Source organism: Neofelis nebulosa, chromosome 2, assembly GCF_028018385.1.
Source record: "Neofelis nebulosa isolate mNeoNeb1 chromosome 2, mNeoNeb1.pri, whole genome shotgun sequence".
NCBI lineage: Eukaryota > Metazoa > Chordata > Mammalia > Carnivora > Felidae > Neofelis > Neofelis nebulosa.
The window spans coordinates 163,456,479-163,470,712 of NC_080783.1; the positions used below are offsets into that span (position 1 = coordinate 163,456,479).

A 14,234-nucleotide genomic window follows, 5' to 3' on the forward strand; every position below is an offset into this window, starting at 1 on the left:
ATTTAGCAGACAGTTGTTTCTCCATTTACTTTTCCTCTTTGATGTTATGCCATTCAAAAATAATTAATCCCAATATAGGTAACATATAGTGTTATATTAGTTTCAGGTGTACAATATAGTGATTCAACAATTCTATACATTACTCCATGCTCATTATTTTAAGTGTACTCTTAATCCCATTGACTTTTTTCGCCCATCCCCTCACCACCCCTCTGGTAACCACAGTTTGTTCTCTATAGTTAAAAGTCTATGTTATGCCATTTGAGGTAGTCTTTAAATTTGAGTGATACAAGGGAGTCTTTTAGATTTCTTGAAGAAAACAACTATAAATATTTAAAAATATTTATTTATTTTATTTTTGAGACAGAGAGAGAGAGAGAGAGAGAGAGAGAGAGAGAAAGAATCTGAAGCAGGCTCCAGGCTCTAAGCTGTTCAGCACAGAGCTTGACAAAGGGCTCAAACTCATGAACTGCAAGATCATGACCTGAGCCAAAGTCAGGTGCTTAACTGACTGAGCCACCCAGGTGCCCTGAAAACAACTGTAAATATTTGTTGAGTGTAGAATTATTACTTTTAGAAAAAGAATAAATAAGATAAATATAAGCCTGCATTTAAAATAACTTGTCTTGGGATGCCTGGATTGCTCAGTCGGTTGAGCATCCGACTTTGGCTCAGGTCATGATCTTGGGGTTCTTGAGTTCAAGTCCCACATTGGGCTCTCTGCTGTCAGTACAGAGCCCACTTCAGATCTTCTGTCCCCCTCTCTTTCTCTACGCAGCCCCTGCTGGTGAGGGGGAGGGGTAGAGAAAAGGAGAGAGAAAGAATCCCAAGTAGGCTTCAAGTTGTCAGCAGGGGAGCCCAATGTGGGACTCAAACTCACAAACTGTGAGTTCATGACCTGAGTCACCCATGTGTCCCAAAATAACTTCCCTTCTAGTTAACTATGTCATTTCTTACCGTGGTACAGGAGCTGAATTTTAACTTTGTATCTTGAGATATATAGCCTGTGGAATAAAATGAGTATAATTTACACATATGAGGATCTAAAAAAATTCATCTTGTGAATTCTTTGAGCAAAGTATAGTGCTATTTATTTATTTATTGGAAATAAGTACACCAGAGCCTAAGCAAATGAATAACAATCTTTAGTCGCTTTCTTAATGAAAGTTAAGTAGTTAATGTTTTCTTAATGAAAGTTAAGTTAACTTACTAATGAAAGTAGTTGCCGATTATGGTTTTTATCAGTTTATTGATTTAACTTACAACTTAAATGTTAAATCCTTTTAAATGCTTTAAAAATGGACTAGAAATATTTGTGCAGCATTGTCTTGAGTAAATAATTTTTAAAAATGTGGGTGTACAGAGAAAATTTAAGCACTGAAATACTATGGCACAGGAAGGGAAGAAAAAATTACACACTAAGAAAACACAATGCCTTTGGGGCACCTGGGTGGCTTAGTCAATTGAGCATCTGACTTTTGACTTTGGCTCAAGTTATGATTCCAGGGTCATTGATTGGAGCCTTGCACTGGGCTCCACGTTGAGTTTGGCGCCTGCTTAAGATTCTCTCTCTCTCTCTCTCTCTCTCCCACTTCCCCTCTCCCTCTCTCACATGCTATCTCAAATTAAAAAGAAAAAAAGAGGGGCGCCTGGGTGGCGCAGTCGGTTAAGCGTCCAACTTCAGCCAGGTCACGATCTCGCGGTCCGTGAGTTCGAGCCCCGCGTCAGGCTCTGGGCTGATGGCTCGGAGCCTGGAGCCTGTTTCCGATTCTGTGTCTCCCTCTGTCTCTGCCCCTCCCCCGTTCATGCTCTGTCTCTCTCTGTCCCAAAAATAAATTAAAAACGTTGAAAAAAAAAATTTTAAAGAAAAAAAGAAAGGAAAACACAGTCCACTAAAAATACAGGATTAAACCAAACAGAGACTACTAATAGAAATTCAGGAATAAAAGAGAGGATTATAAATTTGTTACAAGATTGGACAAAGTATGATTTAGTAATATGTGCTCCATAAATACTTGCTGACTGCTGGGTTGGTGGTAGTGGGTGATAATGCTTCTGGTAGTTGTGAAGAATAAGAGATATTCAAGCAAAATTAAGTGAACATTATACCAAGAAAATAAACAGAGAATGGGGAAAAGACAGTAATATATTCTTAGTAAGACTTTGGAATAAAGGAAAACAAATGGCTGAGTTAACCTCCTTTCTGTAAGTTTTGTTTTGTTTTGTTTTCATTTTATTTCTTTTAGAGAGTGAGAGGGAGCATGAGCTAAGCGGAGGGGTAGAGGGAGAATCTATTTTTTTTAATGTTTATTTATTTAAAAAAATTTTTAATCTTTATTTATTTTTGAGAGAGAGAGAGAGACAGAGCATGAGCAGGGGAGGAGCAGAGAGAGAGGGAGACACAGAATCCTAAGCAAGCTCCAGGCTCTGAGCTGTCAGCACAGAACCCGACGTGGGGCTTGAACTCACAAACTGTGAGATCATGACCTGAGCCGAAGTCGGACCCTCAACCAACTGAGCCACCCAGGCACCCCAAGTGTTTATTTTTGAGAGAGAGAGAGAATGAGAGAGAGGGAAACACAGAATGTGAAGCAGGCTCCAAGCTCTGAGCTGTCAGCACAGAGCCCAATGTGGGGCTTGAACCCACAAACCATGAGATCATGACCTGAGCTGAAGTCAGACGTTTAAACAACTGAGCCACCCAGGTGCCCAACCTCTTTATAGATCTAACCATCCTTTAAGGTCTGTTAGTTCAACAAGTATTTCTTAATTCTGTCTCTCCATCTTCACACCCATGGTCTAAATCTAGGCTTCCATCATTTCCCATCTTACTTACCCCAGTAACTGGTGTCCTGTGTCCGGTCTTGGGACCTCCAGTTATCCTCCACATTTTCTGTCACTGTGAAATTTTGTTAATGAAATGAAAATCTGTTCATGTTGTTTTCATTCTTAACATCCTTAATGTTTTCCTATGGCCTTCAGGGTAAGGTTAAGAAAACTTAACTTAGTCCAGAGAACTTTCTACAATCTAGTCTCTGCTGAGCCTCTGTTGTCTTCTTCCACATCAGCCTATTTTCCAGCAATGCTAAACTAAAATCCCATGCCTTTATGCTTTGCCCATGCTGTTCCTTCTATGCTAGATATTCCCTTCTCTTCTCAATATGATTAACCATAACTCGGCTTTCATGAGTTTCAGCTCAAGTTTCACTTCTTGTAGGACATCTTAATGATAAAATAATTGTCTGTGCTTTAATTTGTTGGTTTATTTGCCCATCTTCTTTGCATAGCCAAGGCAGGGAATATGTTTTTCATCTCCATGTCTGGTGTATGACATAGACTTGGCATTCAACAAGTCCTTGCTGGTGAAAGAAAGTTTCAGCAAAGTTTGAGCTGAGTTTGAGCAAAAGCAATCATTCAAGATTATTCAAGGCCCAAACTGTCTATATGTTACTTAAGGCAGGCAGTTAGCCACACTTTCAGAATAACCATTCAGTGGTTGGCTTTCTAGGCACATAACTAGTTTAAATTTACACTTGGCATTGGCAGAGATTCTGTGGAGGTAACAGACAAAGCTGAGAAAGAGTGCCACAACCTTATCTCACTTGACAAAAATTTAAATGCAATCTTAGAAACTCAAGGAGAAATAACAAACTGAAATATTGCTCTCTAACTGGATCCAGCATTTCTTCAAAGGCAGAATAGTGCAAGCTTGTAGAGATAGCTCAGACTTTAAGGTTGGACAGTCCTAGATTTGAATCCTGACTTACACTAGGTAATTATGTGACCTTGGAGACTCTATATTTAATTTCCCTTAGCCTCAGTTTCATTATTTATAAATCAGGGTAAGTAACACCTACCTTGTAGGGTTGCTGCAAAGATTAGAGATGATACATGTGAAGCCATTATTCCTAAGACCACTATAAATCCCCAGAGGTAAAATATGGCCCCAAGAAAGGCATTTTTGAGTAAGTGGCTGGAATCTGGATCTGATAAGAATTACATGTGTGCCAAAGCAACACATGATCGTAATAGGTTCCCAAGAAAGGCATTTACAGGATGCTTCAATTTTGAGTAAGTGGCTGGAATCTGGATCTGATAGGAATTACATGTGTGCCAAAGCAACACACGATCGTAATAGGGCCCCAAGAAATTTTGCTACAAGCTCTTTGCAAATCTCCAACTGTCCTCTAAGAAGTTAACTTGAATTGCCATCAGTAGTTTGACAACTACACATATCAAATGTGGCTCAAAGATCTGGAAGCTGGGAATGTAGTGGTAGTAGGAAATTTGCCTAGTCCAAATTCTTCTAGGACTAGGAAAGTCAAGGTTTCAATCCAGGTGCTGACTACTGATCTTCCCTTGATATTACTACCTCCTTTTCTATTTTATAAGCAGTAGTTTGTTTTTGTGGATCTTATTTGGTTTCCCAAATGATGAAAGCCATGGCCTTCTCTCCTTCTTGATAGCAAAGATACTTCATTGTTTATTTTCTTACTTGAAATCCTTCCGTTGCTTAGCTCCCACCTTAAAGACGTTAGTTGAATGCCCAATTGGCTGCACTTATGATTGATGCTCATAGTTCTATCAGAATGTTTTTCACTATTAGTATGTACCCAGTGGGCTGCTACAATATTTTTTAAAGGAAGGTATAAGAAGAAGACAAAGTGTCTTGCTTTCCTTCCAAGTCTCACCATTTTTCATCTTTTGGAAGGTCAAAGGAATGCTTAGAGATATCCATTTTAAAAATAGCCATCATTTTGAAGATAACTCCTGGGATCACTGGTAACATGCACATATTCCCGTTTAATACACAGGAGCAGGGGTGAAAAAGGAGTCACTAATGAGATTATTCACTGGCACACTAGTGAAGAAGGTGTGTTAGTTTCCTAGGCTTCCATAACAAAGAACCACTGACTGGGTGGCTTACACAACAGACATTTATTTCTTGCAGTTTTGGAGACTGAAAGACCAAGGAGTTGGTAGGGTTGGTTCCTTCTCTGAGCATCAGGGAGAATCTGTTCCATGCTACCCTCCCAGTTTCTGGTGGTTTGCTAACTATGTTTGGCATTCCCTGGCTTGTAGACATATCACCCCACATAGTGTGTGTCTTATATCCAATTTTCTCCTTTTTATAAGAACACCAGTCATAGTGGACCAGTCTATTCCAGTATGACCTCATGTTAACTAACTGCATCTGCAATGACCCTATTTTCAAATAAGATCACATTTTGATATACTGGGGGTTAGAACTGCAACATAGGAATTTGATTGGGGTAAAGGACACAATTCAACCCATAACAGATGTGTTGGTTGATTTAGAGAGGAGGCTACATGTAAACTCCAAAATAATAAGACCTAAAATGATGCAGCTTCTGTATGTAATGGGTTTAGGGACTGAATCAAAATCTCAATGATGCATGCCAGCCCTGGCTCCAGTTAGGAAAGACAATTCAAAAGTGATCATATTTCTGACATTAAAATACCTGGAAATTTTTCCAGTAAATAAATAAACAACATAAAGCTCATAAACAAGTGTTGGGAAAGATATTTGTGTTGTTTGTAGCAGATTATAAATGCCCCAATTAGACTAAAGTTAAATTGCTCTATGTTGGAAAGAGTAGGAGGTTGTAGGAATTCCTGTACATAAGTTATCAACTTAAGTTGATTTCACTGTTTTGAACAGTCAGGTTTCTTCCCTGGTAGTTTCCAAATAAAAGCAATATATTCACTTAGAGGTTGAAGGTTTAAGGAATGCTAGATGCTACCCATTTAAAAGAAGATAATGAAGGATTTACAAAGTCATTTGAAGGAGGCATTCAAACAGCAATATGATGCTAGTAGTGAGCACTGAGGGTAATAGTAGTCCAGCCATTGCCTTCTTGAGTTAGATTTGGTTATTTGGAGATTTTTAATTACAATTTTGTGTTGTACATGGATAAGCCTTCAAAAAAACATAACAAGCATTTGCATCTCTGTTTTGTCTGCTAATTAAAGTCTCATCTTGGGGGTGCCTGAATGGCTCAGTTGGTTAAGCATCCCAACTCTTGGTTTGGTTCAGGTCATGATCTCATGGTTTGTGAGATCAAGCCCCAAGACAGGCTCTGCGCTGATAGCATGGAGCCTGCTTGGGATTCTCTCTCTGCCTCTTCTTCTCTCTCTCTCTCTCTCTCTCTCTCTCTATATATATATATATATGTAAATAAACATAAAAAAAAAAACTTCTTTAAAGTCTCATCTTGGGGCGCCTGGGTGGCTTGGTCGGTTAAGCGTCTGACTTCGGCTCAGGTCATGATCTCACGGTCCGTGAGTTCGAGCCCCGCATCGGGCTCTGTGCTGACAGCTCAGAGCCTGGAGCCTGTTTCAGATTCTGTGTCTCCCTCTCTCTCTGCCCCTCCCCTGTTCATGCTCTGTCTCTCTCGGTCTCAAAAATAAAAAAAATAAAAAAAAAATAAAGTCTCATCTTGGGTTGAGGGTCAAATGCCTCTCTAGTCTTTTTAATGTCAATGTCCAACGGTTGACACCAGTTCATGTTGGAACTTTGGAGGCCTCTAAATGCTATTCATGATCACACAGAACATTGCCCAGCCTTTGCTTTTGATGCACATATTGTGACTCTGATCCTGAGCTACAGGTTGTGCCAATAAAATCCCATTGGCTGTACTTTTTTAAAAGAAAAATAGAGGTTCATGAGACATGTAATTATGTTCCTAGGAAGTGATGCAATTGTTTTTGGCAAAATAATGGAACTTTCAGCATAGTTCTAAAGTTCTCTTTGTATCAACATGCCTTGCTGTGTTTTCATTTGGGTGGGAGATTTGGCCAACAATCTGGTTCACAGCTGACTAAATCATTTTCTTGAAATGGTTCCCCATCAAAACCTAATTATAAATGCCTACAATTACCCAGGGTATCTGTCCAAATACTAATGGTTGTAGGAAATAGAGGAACTGCATTGATATGTTCCATTTGACAACACCTACCATGTACTTAATCTCACATTTCACATTTAAGACTCTGAAACTATAAAAGAAACTAGTCCTTCTTTAGGGTGGAGACAGCTGCCCAAACCTATAGATGTTCTCCTCCAAGATGAGGAAGAAATCGCTACCGGAAGTAGCACAAAGAGCAAGGGTTTAGTTAAGACCAATCTTAGACTGGGCATTGGAAAATTCCTCTGTCTCTTAGATTTACATTAGAAACCTGGTCAGTTGTCTGAAACATAAATGTATAATTTTGTACAGGGATGAGATCAGTGGCCCTAAAATATATTTCTGTAACAATTCCAGTGGTGAATAAATGACAAAATCAAACGGAGCTAAAAGTCTTTCAAGCAGGATGTTCTGCTTCATGAACAAATGACCAATTTCTCATGATATTATCAGAAGCGTTACAAAAAGTTTTTATATCTCTTACTTATGTGACTACTGGGGAAAGAGGACAAGGGCAGGATAACTCCAAGTGCTTCCAATCTCTGCTGACAGAACAATAACAGACCATTCAGAGAAGGAAAATATCTCCACTTCATTTTAGAACTGTTGTCCTTAAAGATTTTTCTTTCTCTTCCTCCCTCCCTTCTTCCCTCCTTAAGGTGATCATACGATTTTTATCTTTTCATTTTGTCAGTGTGGTGCATTTCATTGATTGGCTTGCAGATATTAAACCCTCTTGCATCCCTAGAATAAATCTCACTTTTTCATGGTGCATGATTCTTTTAATGTACTGTTGAATTTGGTCTGCTAATATTTTGTTGAGGATTTTTGCATCTATGTTAATCAGGGATATTGGCCTGCAATTTTCCTTTCTTCCTTCCATCTTTCCTTTCCTCTTTCTTTCTTCCTCTTTCTTTCTTTCTTTCTCTCCTTCTTTCAAATATCTATTAAATCAATAAAATCCACTTGATTGTGTGTTACTTGGGAATAAAAATTACAGAACTATATGATGCAAAAGGAAAGGAGAAGTAACATTTAAAAATTTTTCAATATATAAGTGATTTATACTCACTATCTCATACAATACTCACTGCTGTTCTATGAGATTGTTACTGTAAACTTCTATTTTAGAGATGAGAAGCTTGAGGCCCATCTCTAGAGTGGGGCTTAATTAACTCACTTTCCCAAGGTCTATAACTTTAGATGATGGAATTAGTATTCAAACCCAGGTTTGTTTGGCTACAAATCTTGTCTTTTCACTGTAACCTTTAAGATGTTTCCAATGTTTAAAACAGTTTGCAAATAGATAAGATGTTAGAAATTATATTAGCTACCAGAAAACAATGATAGTTTCTTAGAAAAATGATGGGACTTAAAAATGTAGTATCCTTCCCCATTTCCTTCTGTCTTTCTTCATGTAGGAGAAGATGAAAATGACCTGAAGCAGTGGGATTTTTTTTTTTTTTTTTTTTTTTAGCTAGAACACGTGGCTGTACAGGATACCTCAACTTAATTTCATATTCAAGAGTACATTTGTAGTTTTTTTTTTAACTCTCATTCTTTTCCCCCCTCTCTTTTAGTTATCTTATAAATGTAGAAAACATAATTTCATGTTACCATCTACTACTAAAAAGAGATATCTGCATTCTGTGATAGCATATGCTATTAAGATCAAGAGACAACATTGCATTTACTCCTCCAGAGGCAGAAAGCTGTGTTGGTTAAGGGAAAGAGGGGATTAGCCTGGAAATCAGAGTTGCTGGTTTGGGATACATCTTCCTCTACTCTCCATCTATGTGAACTTGGGAAATGACTGTAAAAGTTTACGCTTCAGTTCATCATCTGTAACAAAGTTCTTAACACCCTTTTGCAGAATTGCTGTGAGGCTTAGTATGAAGACAATACAGAAGGCCCCTGTCCATTTCAAGAGTCATGCAAACACAGTGCTAGCACTGCTGGTCCTGAGACCACAGAAGACCCTGCCAAACTGTCGTACTTTTCCCAGCACACTCTGGACAGCTTCATGAAAGTCTTGTCTAAAGACTAACCAGGAAACCCACCCAGCTTAGTGGACCTAACAAGCTAGAGGCATCCTCTCTGTCGTCCTGGGTTCAGGTGAAAAGTTTCCCATTGCTGTCTTTCACCTAAGGCCAAAAATACTATGTTGGAGCTTTAGTCTTGTAACAAAAGTTAAGTCTTGGGGAAACGTGGTTACTTTAATGAACGATTTGACGAGTGGTGTGCATTGTTCCCTGGGAGCAGTTTGTGACAGAGGAGTTGGAGGAGGGCAGAGAGCATCAGGTACACAGAAAGGGACAAAAAGGTGCACTTGTGACTAGGGAGAAGCTTCCAGGGATAGGAGGGGAATGAGGGGATAAATGGCCATTTTTCTGCCATTTTTGCAGTCTCTTCAGATTCAGTCGGAAGTACATGGGTATATATCCCTCTAGATTTTTAGTCTATTAACCACTACTCTTCTCAAGGATGCCTATTCTCATTTTAACCATCATCTATGGTTTGACATCCTGCTAGGCACTTGACAAACCATCATACCGCACTTACATGATGGTAAGTGCGCTTACCATCGCTTTTTACAGCTGAGAAAAAAGAGGGGTCAGTGAGCAGGCAAAGTGCAAAGAATGATTAAAAACAGATTATCTGAATGCAGACTTCCTGACTTTCTGCCAACTATACTGCCTGTCAAACTTCCCTAATTTGGAGATTTGTATTTCCTTCACCTAAAGAATGTGAAGAAAACGAGGGCATCCATTAGCAGCAGCAACAACAATAAAACCCAAAATCTTAGTTTCTTGAAACAACAAAAGTTTGTTTGCCCTCACCTAGCCTGCCTGTGGGGGGTTGGGTGTGGAGACCGGGCCTCAGGTCATCTCCATCAGAGACTCGGGCTAACCGAGGCTCCCAACATGGCTGGGCCCGTGGTAGCAAAAGGCAGAGCCTTAGAGAGGCACCCACTCGCTTCTAGAGCAAGTAGCATGCTGAGCCAATTGAAGAGGAAAATAATCTCACCACATTCTGAGAAAAAGGAGAAATGGAAGTACTAGCAATCAGCACTAATATATCCCCCAGAATCTCAACAGTAAGGACAGAATAAAAATGAAGAAATTAAGTGCAGAAGTACTGAGTTTAGAGAGCAAAGTCCTTTTCGGCTCAATTTTTTAGACCAAATGCTTATTTTAAACCTTTTTCTTGTGTTGACTTACTTGGCATGGTCGGAGATTTTCAGCAACCAGGGCCATTTTAAATATGGGAGGATACAGGCGTATTTTTAGCAAAGATGAAAAAATGGGTTGGTCACTGAAATTACCCAGTTTAGACTTAACAGCATATGGTTCACAATTGCTACAAATTGCTGCTTTAGTCAATGGAAAAATTTTCATATACATGGTGTTAACACTGCACATCCCTGGAAGAAATGCAAAGTGTTTTGGTATTTTGTGCAGAACAACTATATCTGGAGAGCTTGTAGAACTTGGTGCCTTTTTTAGATGAAATGAAGTTATGGATTTGTGAACTAAAAATCTGTATGCTGTCCAGGTTATTAAAGCATATTTGAACTCAGAATCATTAGACTGGCAAAAGCTTCTACTTTTAGGATTCTGTAAACCTGCATTGACCTTGAATTAATAAAGCTAGGAAGTACGATGCATGGAAAGGACTTTAAGGAAGGCAGCGTTCATAACCCCCATCCTGAAGTTATTTCCTGTAAGACCCATGGTTAATCTCCTAACTTTTTAGGTTATTTCTCATCTGTTAAAGTAGGGGATATTAAGAAGCCCATGTGGTTGGGGCGCCTGGGTGTCTCAGTCGGTTAAGCGGCCGACTTCGGCTCAGGTCATGATCTCGCGGTCCGCGAGTTCAAGCCCCGCGTCGGGCTCTGTGCTGACAGCTCGGAGCCTGGGGCCTGTTGCGGATTCTGTGTCTCCCTCTCTCTGATCCTCCCCCATTCATGCTCTGTCTCTCTCTGTCTCAAAAATAAATAAACATTAAAAAAATTTTTTTTAAATAAAAAAAATAAAAAAAAAGAAGCCCATGTGACAAGTACTACTGTAAAATATATCTTACCTCCAAAATATGTCTCGATACTGTTCACTATACTTCATCTTGAGTACTGCTATTCTAATCCACACAAAACTTGTCTCTCAGCAAGGTCACTACTGATGGCCTCCTAATGATTTTTCTTCTTCTTTCCCCAGCTTATTCATTTCTCAGTAGACATAGGGTTCTTTCTCACCCCAGGACTTTTGTACATGCTATTCCACTTTTTTTTTCTCAATTTCCTGCATATATAGTTCTGTTTCTTCCTTTGGTTACCGGCTTAAATACTTTTTCAAAGCTCTCTTTCTTATGCTTCCTATCTGTGGTAGTTTTCTCTTATTATTTTCTACCTTATCTAATTTGTTTCCTTTACAGTGCCTATCCTAATTTGTAACTTGTTTTTGCTTCTTTGTTTACTTCTTTCTTTGTTTTCTGAATTAGAATATGAGTTTCACCAGAGCAGAGACTGGCTTGATCTTATCCATCCTTGTCTTTACCAAGCACAGAACCTGGCACATTGCAGATGCCGAAGAAATACTTTTGTGATGAGCCAAGGGGCTGTTGTGAAGAGTGAGATAATTCACTGCATCTTTAAGCACATAGGCGGTGCTCAGTAAATATCAGTATTCTGCTACTTTTCTTTACCAGAGCTGCCCAATCATCTTCAACTCTTCTCTACATCTCCCTGCTCAAGGTACACTGGTGTGATTCTCCATCACATAGAAATATTCAAGGAATCTAAACTAAAGGGCAAATTGTAGTGAAATAGAGTGAACGGAAGGGGCTACTCTTGGCTTTGATACATTTGTCTTTTCTATGTCTGTGTTTTTGTGAATTATGCATTGGCACCATTATTATGCATGTCCTTTCCTATGCCAAATTTGGAGATTTATAATCAGCTAATAAACATTTATTTCTTACTATGTCTTCCTATAGGCTATGGAGTATCTCTAAATTTGTCTTGAGCAAATGTAGTTTTGCAAAATTTTTTGACCATTTTATTGTGATTTTCTCTTATTATTTAAAAAATGAGACTGGGTGGCTCAGTAGGTTAAGCATCTGACTTTGGCTCAGGTCATGATCTTACCACTTGTGTGTTTGAGCCCCGTGTCAGGCTCTGTGCTGACAGTTCAGAGGCTGGAGCCTGCTTTAGATTCTGTATCTTCCTCTCTCTGCCCCTCCCTTACTCACACTGTCTATCTCTCTGTCCTTCAAAAAAAATAACCACTAAAAGAATAAAAAATGAGTGGAAAATGAAAATATAAATATGCATAAACTAGTGGAAAAAAGGGTGAAAATAAGACAAAGGTGAAAACAATTAAGCGTGTAATGGATGGTTAACATTTAGTTGTTTGGGGCACACTGACATTAAATTAATTGTATCTTTATGAAAGAAAAGAATAAATTTAAAGAACAGCATGAAGTGCTAGAATTTATTATCCAGTATTATGTGTGAAAGGTTAGGCATAATTATCAAATTTATATCAGTTCCTCTCTGTGGAACAGAATTCCACTCTAAAATACATCTCTTGCATGTTTGACTTTCTTATGTGTTTTCAGTCTGATTTTGTCTGAAGTAGTGGCTCACTAATGGAGCATGCTCATTTCCCGCCTGGAAGAGGGACACTCCCTGAATTTACTTACGAGGAACTTCTGAGTCAGTGAGGTGAAGAAACTAGTCCCACAAACCTGCTTCAGTCCTTCCTCATCAGTTGCCTGAATAATTTTAGAGTCTAGGTCTGCAGACAAAGAAACCAGTATTTATTTAAAAGTAACTCTTCATAGGGGTGCCTGGGTGGCTTGGATGGTTAAGCGTCCAACTTTGGCTCAGGTCATGATCTCACGGTTCATGAGTTCGAGCCCCACATCAGGCTCTGTGCTGACACTTCAGAGCCTGGAGCCTGCTTCAGATTCTGTGTCTCCCTCTCTCTTGCCCCTCTTCCACTCATGTTCTGTCTCTCTCAAAAATAAAAATAAACATTAAAGAAAAAAATAACTCTTCATAGTTTTGGACTAATATTCATTTATAAATGGTGGCCATTTTGTGATGGCAAATATTTACATTTCTAGAAGCCCAAGAAGAAAGACCTTCAAGGCGTCTTTTGCTTTGTTTCTTCTTGGTTAATTAATTAATCTCTCCACAGACTGTAGGGTGTTGATTTCAGTCTGTTTCTTTTTAAGAACAATGAACATCAACCTGGGGAGACCACACCTTATGTTTCTAAGGCAAGGCTACTTCAGTGAATCAGGTCCAGAAGAATTTTTCTGACTCTCCTACAACCCTGCTCTGCTCCTTAACTCTTGCCAAACTATTCAGGAATATGCCTCTGCACTTCGACACACTCAGTCTTCAGATTTGGTTGTCCTGATGTCACTGAATTTGGCCATGTTCTTAATATTGCTCTTGATTTGCAGAATGGATTTTGGAGTTCTTCCCATATCTCCTAGCATTTAACCCCCAAAAAGCCTATCCCTATTTTTCCTTTATTACCCACTGAGCTAAAGGCAATTACCATCCTCACTGCACAAGCCTTATCTCAAATTCTCAGTAGCCATATGTGTATAGTGGTTACCTGATCGTACAGAATACTCTATTGAACAGCACTGCTCTGGAGTATCCATATCTTTACTAGCCTTCCCACCAGTATCTCTCAACAGATGACAAACTGATCAAAATATGAGCAGCCCAGGTTGGAATGCATCAATGACCACACAACTCAAGTCTTAGCACAAATGTCCTTGACGTTTTTCTCTTTTCGGTTAATGGTGCGTATCGTTGTTTTCCAAACTCTTTCACAAGGCTTACAAAATCCATCATGACCTTTACCATTTGCTTAACTTAATCATTCCTTTCCCTTGAACTATACTCTTCTGAACTACTTTGTTTCTTGACTCCAATTTTAAACTTGCCATTTCTTGTCTGGAATATTCTTCCCTTCTCAACACTGCCTCAAGTATTCTCTGGTTTTGTGGGACACTTTAAAAGGAGATGCTCAATCACTTTGGACAACTTAGAGATGTGTGGCTAATTTAATGTTGCTTGACTATTAATAACATTCAACATCAGAAAGCAAATTCGAGCATAGGAGAATATGGAACTATATTTTGTACCTGGAAAATGATGAAATGCCAAACTTCTTAAGTGAAGAGTCTCAACCCTAGGGACTTAAACTGTTCCAAGTGTTTTGTAAGAAACAAACCTTTTGTATCTCTATTTGTAGGCGTGTGTGTGTGTGTGTGTGTGTGTGT

At 39.0% G+C, this 14,234-nt stretch overlaps 1 protein-coding gene across 7 annotated transcripts in view; it reads left to right on the plus strand.

Annotated features, from left to right (window-relative positions):
- PTGER3 (prostaglandin E receptor 3) overlaps window positions 1-14,234 on the plus strand; it is a 187,493-nt gene that overhangs the window by 83,006 nt on the left and 90,253 nt on the right. The gene's annotated exons all lie outside the window — the stretch shown is intronic.